The sequence below is a fragment of the Gossypium arboreum genome, chromosome 4 (assembly GCF_025698485.1).
Source record: "Gossypium arboreum isolate Shixiya-1 chromosome 4, ASM2569848v2, whole genome shotgun sequence".
NCBI lineage: Eukaryota > Viridiplantae > Streptophyta > Magnoliopsida > Malvales > Malvaceae > Gossypium > Gossypium arboreum.
Genome location: NC_069073.1, coordinates 104,436,387 through 104,446,868, shown reverse-complemented (window position 1 = coordinate 104,446,868; position 10,482 = coordinate 104,436,387).

Here is a 10,482-nt window from a genome sequence, read left to right as displayed (position 1 = left end):
TAAATGGCTAGGTATGAATAAACTTATTATCTATTTGATATAAGGTAAGTAAGTAACATGATGATTTATTATAAATAATGTGTGATGCAAATGAAGTATATATGTGATTATGGAATGTGTACTCAGTTTTATGATCAAACGGTATGAATATTATAGAATTTGGTTTGTGAATATGTGTATACAAGACAATGTATATCCAGCCATATGGATATTTCATGTACGTGATGTTATAATACTATTTTTGAACTTCTGTATATGAGTGTCGAGTTATATGAAGTTGAGAACTTCTAAATGAGGACATGAATAATTTGAAATTAGTTCATGAATTGATGCTTTAATTGTTAAAGATTTATCTAATTTGAAACTGTTATATGAATGTTATGATCATTTTAAGCTCATATACGAACTTACTAAGCTGTGAAACTTACTTTGTGTTATTTTCTATGTTTTGTAGTGTTTCGAATGTTTGCTCGGGTTGAAAGTCAACGGATATCGTATCACACTATCCGGTTATTTATTTACGATATTTTTACACTTTAAGGCTTGGTTTATGGCATGTATAGTCTAGTGTTAAGATGGTATATTTTGTTGTGATTTTAGCCAAGTGATTTGGCTTATAAATGTTAGTGTGTATTGGCCATTTAAGTTGGCCTAAAGTATTTGTTTGATAAATGACATATGTGATGTTCATAATGCTTTTATGTTGGCATATTTTAGTATGAAGTATAGATAATGAATTGATATGTTTGAGAAGCATGATTTAGGTGATGAAAGATTGAGTTTTGAATAGTGATTTGGTTTGTGATATAATGTCTTGATTTGTATATGAATTTGGCATGTTGTAATTGCCTATGTGTGTATTGAAATGGCATGAAGTGTGGTATTTAGGTATGCTTGTGGGGGGTGAGAAATGTGGCTTAAACCAAGCCTATTTTCACTTAACACGGCTGAGCACACAGGCGTGTAGCTTGACCGTGTTTGACACATAGCCTTAGTACACGGCCGTGTGTCCCCTAGATAGCTTCTTGAATTAAGTCAGTATACCTTACAGACTTGACACGTCCTAGACACACGGGCGTGTCTTGTGGCCGTGTAAGGCATACAGACTGGCATATGGGCGTGTGGCTGGTCGTGTGACCCAAGTCAGTATGCATGCCCTGTTTCCACACGGCCTGGGACACGGGCGTGTCACTTGGCTGTGTGATTGACACGGCCAGGGTACACGGGCGTGTGACCCCTGCAGAGATAAAAATTTTCTAAGTTTCTAAAAGGTTTCAAATGTCAACGGTTTAGTCCCGAACCTCTTTCGAGTATGTTTTAAGGCTGTGATGAGCTTAGTAAGGGACAATATGATTGTGAATGATAAAGGTTTTAAATTGTATGCAAAATGTATGATTCGAATGTGTTTAAATGTTATAACGTAAGTCCGGTAATGCCTCAAACCATGTTCCGGCTTCAGATAAGGGTAAGGGGTGTTACAAACAAGAGGCAAACCTGGTAGTTCTTCCGAAAACACATGAGAAACTCACATACCACAGGCACTGATTCAATTTTGAATTCTGGATCTTTAGTGTTCAACACAAAAGCAAGATAAGCTTCATACTCTTTTCTCAAACATTTCTGAGCAGACATAATAGAAATCATGGCAAATGAACTATCTGACTCTTTTGAATTAACCCGAAGAATTTCACCATTTTCATATTTCAACTCAATGAATTTCTTCCCACAATTCACTATCACACCATGTGTAGTCAACCAATCCATACCAAGAGTCACATCAAATTCATCAAACGGCAATAGCATGAGATTGGTAGGGAAACAGTGACCTCAAATCATCAAAGGGCAATTTCTACATACTTTATCTACTAATACATGCTTGCCTAGTGGATTCGATACTTTAATCACAAATTTTGTAGATTCTATAGGCATACTCATAATAGGCATCAATTTCATGCAAACAAATGAATGGGTCAAACCCGATCAATCAAAGCAATAACTCTAGTATCATGGAGAAAAAATGTACCCGTAATCACATCAGAGGAGGATGCCTCTTTGTGAGCACGGGTAGCATAGGTCTTCGCAGGTGCTCTAACATCTGGCCTCACTGCTAAATCTCTAGATGTGCCTCTATTACTTACTCCAGCTCCCGGATTTCTCAGTGGTCTGCCTCTGACAGGAGCGTTGCCTTATCTTACACTCGGTATTGCTTCTCTTTTAATCATCTTGGGACACTCCCGAATAAAATGGTCTGGTGCACCACATCGAAAACAACCTATCTCAGTTGCTCGACATTGACCTGGGTGACTTCCACCATATCGGGGACACTTTAGTCTATCAAGCTGAACACTACCAACACTTGCAATCGAAGTGGTCTGAGCTCTCGGACTCATAAATCTTCTGCCTCTGTTTCGGCTAGAATATCCAACTAAAAAATTAGATCTAGTGGAGAACTTTCTAGGCCTCTTGGATGTAGACTGAAATGACTTGCTCATTGGTCTGTTCTTCATGTCTTGCATCTCAATTTCAACTTTGCCCTTTCTTTTTAACAGCTCCTCTGCCTTACAGGCTCTCTCAACTAGGATAACAAACTCTTTTATTTCTAGGACATCAACCGACAATCGGATATCATCATTAAGCCCATCCTTAAACCTTTTGCACATAATAGCCTCCGTAGACACACACTCTCGAGCATAATTGCTGAGTCTAACAAACTCGTGCTCATATTCAGTCACTGTCATATTGCCCTGTTTCAACTCTAGAAACTCTTTTCTTTTCTGGTCAACAAACTTCTGACTGATGTACTTTTTACAAAATTCCTCCTGAAAGAAATCCCAAGTGACTCTCTCTTTCGGTACAACTGATAAAGTGTCTTCCACCAGTGGTAGATCAAATCTCTAAGAAGTGATACAATACATTTCATACATTCCTCAGGTGTGCAGGATAACGCATCAAAGACTTTGATAGTATTATCGAGCCAAAATTCTGCCTTTTCTGCATCATCATCTTTTGTAGCTCGAAACTCTTCAACTCCTTGTTTTCTGATTTTATCAACTGGTGACTTTTCTCTTATAACTGTACCAGTGACTAGGGGAGCTACATGGGTAGTCTGAGGATCATGAGGGAGTGGAGGTCTAACAGCTGGATTCGTACGAACGAACTCGGTAAACCATTCATTCATAGCTTGGAAGAAGGCTTCTCGAGCCCCTCCTTCCTGACTAACTGTAATGGGCCTTTCACTCCTATCTGGTGGCACCGTCCCTACTGCGGGAGTGGGCGTGTTACTCTCTACATCATCTGCACCAGCTTGTTCGGGATCCATAACTATAAAATAAAACATTTTAAAATCGTCAGGAGTCGTCACACTATCAACATATAAGTATGGCATGTATAGCTAGGATCTTACTCATACTAAATATTCCGAGAATTGACTAAAACTTTGCTCTGATACTAATAAATGTAACACCCCTTACCCAAGGCTGTAGCCGGAGTTGAGCACGAGACGTTACGGGACTTAGTTTACTAATTCGGGGCATAAAAATTTTCTTTTAAAATTAATTTAGTTTCATTCATTCAATATGTCCCTAAAACGGGTCCTCGAGACCCTAAAACATGAAATTGAAACTGTTCGAGAACAAATCGAAATCAATAAAAAAATTTCGATCACTTAAACAAATCAAAACAATTTATTTTATCTTTCATAAATAAACTGTCCATCTACGTCACAGTCACTAAATAAATCATAACTAGAGTTACGAAACTCAAGATTCAAATCCATAAATTTTATCTAAAACTACACTCATATTTTTTCTTACTAAATTTGTTTCAAAATTTTTTTGTCTAGCCAATTAATACAGTTTATTAGTTAAAGTTTCCTCTGTTTTAGTGTTCAACTGCTCTGACCTCTGTTCTTTACAAATTAATTTATCCCCCTATAGAATTCAAATAACCATGCCGTTTATTCCTCTTAAAAGTATACTCCATAAGGAATCTATTAATATAAAGTATAACTGCTAATTATTTTTGTACAATGTTTAGTGAATTTCTAAATTCAGAACAGGGGATTCAGAAATCACTCTGACCCTGTCTCACCAAAATTTAAATATCTCATAAAATACAACTCATTTATTTACTCTGTTTCTTTCATATGAAAATATACTCAATAAGCTTTAATTCTATACTCATTCACTATCTAAATCCATTTTTAATATTTTTAGTGATTTTTCAAATTCACATCATTACTGCTGTTTGATACTGTTTTAAAGCTAATTTCACCTTTTTCATGATTTTCATGGAATAACTAGCATTTAGGCATACATAACACCAAACATGTCCTTGATTAGCCATTCCAATAGCTAATCATTATCAAGCATTTACATACCATTCATTAGCCATATCATAAGATCATACACACAAAATGGCTACAGTGCTATACATGCCATACTCAAAATGAAACGTCTAACTATCCCAAAATAATCCTTGTGATAGTGTGCCCGGACCTCCGACGTACTTTACAATCCTCGAGTTAGCTTAACAAAACTATAAAAAGAAGGAAAATAAAGGGGGTAAGCATTAAGCTTAATAAGTTTGCATGCAAATAAATAACAACATTCATAAGAATTATCTTACTACTTGGCATGATACTACTTAATGCAACTTCATTAATTGTCACAGACATATTTTAAACTTCTTCACTTACTCACTTACTTAATCAAATTTATTAATACATTTTACTTACCTTTTTCCTTATCAAGCATACATGAACATTATATACTTACCTTTGCTCTTCTAGCATGAACTTGTTTTACATTTTTAGTATAACTCGTCTTACCTTACCTTACCTTACCTTTCATATTCTCTTTAAATTTTCCCGTTGAACCACTTGGAATACTAAGGATACACGGACCTTACCGTTGCCATGACTTGTCATGGTCTTACGTGGTATCCTTTTGAAACTTACCATTGCCATGTCTCGACATGGTCTTACATGGTATCCTTGCCTTATGAACTCACCAATGCCATGCCTTGGCATGGTCTTACATGGGACCTTTGCTTTATAGTAACTTATCAATGCCATGTCTTGACATGGTCCTACATGGTATCCTTGCCTTAGAAATCATACCGATTGCCATGCCTTGGCATGGTCTTACATGGTATCCTTAAACCCTAATGTCATGACATTTGTATCCTACACATTCCTAAGGTTCAACCGGGACTTTCTGAAATTACTTCTCCGTCAATTCATGCTTGAGTCTTCTTTGAATAATTTCATAAAATAAATATACACATGCTGGAAATTAACAACATTAATATAAAATAATAGAATATTGCATTTATTTACTACAAACTTACCTCGAAACAAAATACGATCAACTATATCGATTTAGTCCACTATCTTTTTCTTTCCCCGGTCTAACTCTGGATTTCATTCTTCCTGATCTATAATAACAAATTTAGCTTATTTAATACTCAGATTTATTAAAACAGTCCTTGACTCAAACTTTGGCAAAATTACACTTTTGCCCCTAAACTTTTACATATTTACACTTTTCCCCAAGGCTCGGAAATTAAACTTCATCTTATTTTCTTATGCTTTATGACATGCTGATCATTTTTTCCTTGTATGGAAACATCAAATTCTCACTCTAACATGTACTTATGTACATTAGGTATTTTTACCGATTATGTCGTTTTACTCGTTTTCACGTAAAATTGCTTAGCAAAAGTTGTTTAACACAATTTTAAGCTTCATATTCTACCATAAAACATCAAAATAAACACATTTCACCTATGGGTATTTTTCCAAATATAAACCCTAGGTTAAACTATTGCTAGAATAAGCTTAATTAAGTTATTGGGACTCCAAAAACGTAAAGAACATTAAAAACGGGGCTCGGAATCACTTACTATGGAGCTTGGAAGCTTGAAACAAACCCTAGCTATGGAGAACCCTTGGCATTCGGCCTAAGGAAGAAGATGAGCACATTTTTTCCATCTTTTTCCCTTTTTAATTATTTTGTTTGACACTTTACTAAAATGCCCTTCATTAAAATTTTTAGTTATTTCTACCTATGTATATCCATTTTTGTCCATGAAAATATAATGGTCTAATTACCATTTAAGGACCTCAACTTCAATTTAATCCCTTAGCATTTAGAACTCATATTTATCAACTTTTGCAATTAAGCCCTAATATGCAAATCGAACATGCAATCACTGAAATTTCTTATCGGTATTCTAACAAATGCATCTAATCACTCGGTAAATCATAAAATTAATTGTAATAAAATTTTCTAACTCAGATTTGTGGTTTCACAACCACTATTTTGTTTAGGCCCTATTTCGGGATGTTACAGGTAATGTTAGACCAAATTAACCTGAGTACAAGCATTGCGGTAAACGACATCCTGACAATTGTAGATTTAATGATCGAGCCTATTTCAAATGTGGGAACATTAGATCATTTTATCTGTGAATATCCTGAGTTGGCCGAACAAGATACAGTGTAGAATATGAGGCCGAGTAAAACTGTAGCTAGAGGTAGACCACCCAGAAACACGGGTAATGTGAGTGGCAGCCAAAGAAGAACTAAAGAAACAACTATTAGATCTCAGGCTCACGCACCTGCCAGAGCTTATGCCATTCGAGCTCGTGAGAAAGCTTCGTCTCCAGATGTTATTACTGGTATATTTACTCTTTATGATACTTCTCTGATTGCATTGTTAGATCCAGGATCGACACATTCGTATATATGCACGAACTTAGTATCCACTAAGACTTTGCCTGTAGAATCTACTAAATTTGTGATTAGAGTATCGAACCCCTTAGGCAGATGTGTCTTGGTTGATAAAGTATGCAAGAATTGTCTACTGATGATTAGAGATTCCTGCTTTCGGGCCGATTTGATGTTGTTGCCATTTGACAAAATTGATATACTTTTGGGTATGGATTGGTTAACATTACATGATGTAGTTGTGAATTGTATACAAAAGACTATTGATTTGCGATGCCAAAATGATGAGATTATTCAGATTGAGTCTAATGATCTGAATGGTTTACCGGCAGTGATATCTTCAATATTAGCTCAAAAATGTGTGAAAAAGGGTTGTGAAGCTTACTTTGCTTATGTGCTCGATACTAAAGTGTCCAAAAAGAAGATTAAATTAGTACAAGTGGTGTGTGAGTATTCGGATGTCTTTTCTGAAGAATTATTGAGTTTGCTGCCGATCCTAGACGTAGAGTTTGGTATTGAGTTAGTGTCGGGGACGACTCCGATATCGATAACTCTGTACACAATGGCACTGACTGAATTAAAAAAATTGAAAGCTCAGTTGGAAGAATTGACAAATAGAAGTTTCACACGACCGAGTTTATCTCCCTGGGGTGCACCAGTTTTGTTTGTGAAAAAGAAAGACGGAACTATGAGAATGTACATTGATTATCGACAGCTCAATAAAATGACCATAAAGAATAAATATCCTCTGCCACGTATTGATGATTAGTTTGATTAGTTGAAAGGGGCTACAGCGTTTTCAAAGATTGATTTGAGATCGCGTTACTATCAGCTGCGAGTAAAAGATTCTGATGTGCTGAAAAACTGCTTTCTGAACGAGGTATGAACATTATGAGTTTTTGGTTATGCCTTTCTAGCTAACTAATACACTTGCTACTTTTTATGGATCAATGAATCGGATCTTCAGACCATATTTGGATCGATTTGTAGTTGTGTTTATAAATGACATTTTCATCTATTCCCGTGATGAATCCAAACATGCTGAACATCTAAGAGTAGTGCTACGGACTCTGCGTGATAAGTAGTTATTTGCTAAGTTCAGTAAATGTAAATTCTGGTTACGTGAAGTTTGTTTACTCGGGCATATTGTGTTAGCATCTGGTATACGTGTTGATCTGAGCAAAATTTTATCTATCTTAGATTGAAAGCCTCCGAGAAATGTGTCTGAATTCTATAGTTTTCTAGGACTTGAAGGTTATTACAGACGATTTGTAAAAGACTTTCAATGATTGCTACCCTGTTGACAAGATTTTTACAGAAAGATGTCAAGTTTGAATGGCCTGAAAAGTGTCAGAAAAGCTTTGATCAGTTAAAAGCCCTATTGACTGAAGCTCTAGTATTAGTACAACCAGAATCGGGTAAAGAATTTGTGATTTATAGTAATGCTTCGTTGAATGGCCTGGGTTGTGTTTTGATGCAAGAAGGCAAAGTTATAGCCTATGCTTTAAGACAGTTAAAGCCACATGAAAAGAATTATCCGACACACGATCTTGAGTTAGCCACGATTGTATTCACTTTGAAGATTTGGCGCCACTATCTGTTCGGTAAGAAATGTCACATTTATTCCGATCATAAAATCTTAAAATATTTGATGACTCAGAAAGATCTGAATCTACAACAGCGAAGATGGTTAGAGTTGTTAAAGGATTACGAGCTAGTGATTAACTACCATTCGGGAAAAGCCAATGTTGTTGTTGATGCTTTGAGTCATAAATCTTTGTTTGCTTTACGTGTGATGAATACTCAATTAGTTCTATCTAATGACAGTTTTGTTGTAGCAGATTTGAAAGCGAGACCGTTATTTATATAGTAGATTTATGAAGCTCAGAAAGTTGATAATGAATTGTTAGCAAAACGGGCTCAATGTGATTTGAATACTGATTCAGTATTTTGGATTGATGCTGATGATTGTTTAAGATTCCGAGGTCGAATATGTGTTCCGAGAAACACAGAGTTGCTTTGGATGATTTTGAATGAAGCACATAACAGTCGGTTATCTATTCATCCGGGAAGTATGAAAATGTATAACGATCTGAAACAACTTTATTGGTCACTTGGTATAAAGTATGACATCTCTGAATTTGCTTCAAAATGTTTAATTTGTCAGCAAGTCAAAGCTGAGCATCAAGTACTATCTGGGTTGCTTTAGCCGATTATGATTCCCAAGTGGAAATCGGGCAGAATCACGATGGATTTTATTTCGAGTTTGCCTCTGTCACCAAGTAAGAAAGATTTGATACGGGTGGTTGTTGATAGACTGACTAAATCGGCTCATTTTATTTCGGTTTGCACAGATTATTCAGTTGATAAGCTTGCTGAGTTGTACATTTCATTGATTGTGAGATTGCACGGAGTACCTATTTCTATTATTTCAAATAGAGATTCGAGGTTCACATCGCGGTTTTGGAAGAAATTGTAAGATGTATTAGGTACGAAACTACACTTTAGCACTCTTTCCACCCATAGACAGATGGTCAATCTGAGTGGATTATTTAGATACTCGAGGATATGTTGAGATGTTGTATTCTTGAGTTTGAAGATACGTAGGAACGATACTTGCCACTGATTGAATTCATGTATAATAATAGTTTTCAATCGAGTATCAAAATGGCTTCTTATGAGGCTTTGTACAGTTACAAATGTCGAACACCTTTATATTGGACTTAGCTCAGTGAGAATAAGATACACGGGGTCGATTTGATCAAAGAGACCAAACAGAAAGTGAAAGTGATTCGTGATAGTCTAAAAGCAGCGTCAAATCGTCAGAAATAATATGCAGACTTGAAACGAAAAATGTTGAGTTTCAGATTAGGGACAAAGTGTTCTTGAAAGTCTCACTCTGGAAGAAAATACTTTGATTCGGTCATAAAGGCAAATTGAGTCTGAGATTTATTGGTCCGTATGAGATTTTTGAGCGTATCGGGCCGGTTACTTACAGACTCTTGTTACCACCTGAGTTAGAAAAGATCAATAATGTATTCCATGTTTCGATGCTTCGACGATATCGATCCGACCCATCGCATGTAATTTCCCCTTCTCAGATTGAGCTTCGATCCGATATGACATACGAAGAAGAATCGATCTGGATTTTAGATCACCAGGTTAAAAAATTGAGAAATAAGAAAATTTCTTTAGTGAAAATCTTATGGCATCGACATGGGGTTAAAAAAGCTACATGGGAACATGAAGATACTATAAGAAAGCAATATCCAAATCTATTCACCGGTAAGATTTTCAAGGATGAAAATCCCTAAAGGGGAGAGTTGTAGTAGCCTAGTTTAGACCCTAGTCTGAACAGTTGTTTCGGGACTAAAAATTCGAGTTAGAAAAATAGTTTAATATTACTTTCTATGTTTACAACATGATATGTAATGTGTGAAAATTTTATTGTTTCTGTGCTCGATTTTATAAAAGGACTTAATTGCGTAAAATGTAAAAGTGGTTAGGTATTTGTTAAAAGTGCTTAAATGCTATGCTTCGTGAAATGTGAGGTCCTTATTATGTAATTGGACCATGGATAGTGGGATTGCTCATAAAGGATCTTAAAATGGATGAATTATAAGTTATTAAGCCAAGGGTAAAATAGTAATTGATGTGTTAATGTTTATTAAATAAAATAAAAAAATTAAATTCATCATTTTTCTTCATCCATCAACCGAAATAAGAGGAAAAAGAATAAGGTTTAGAGAGTT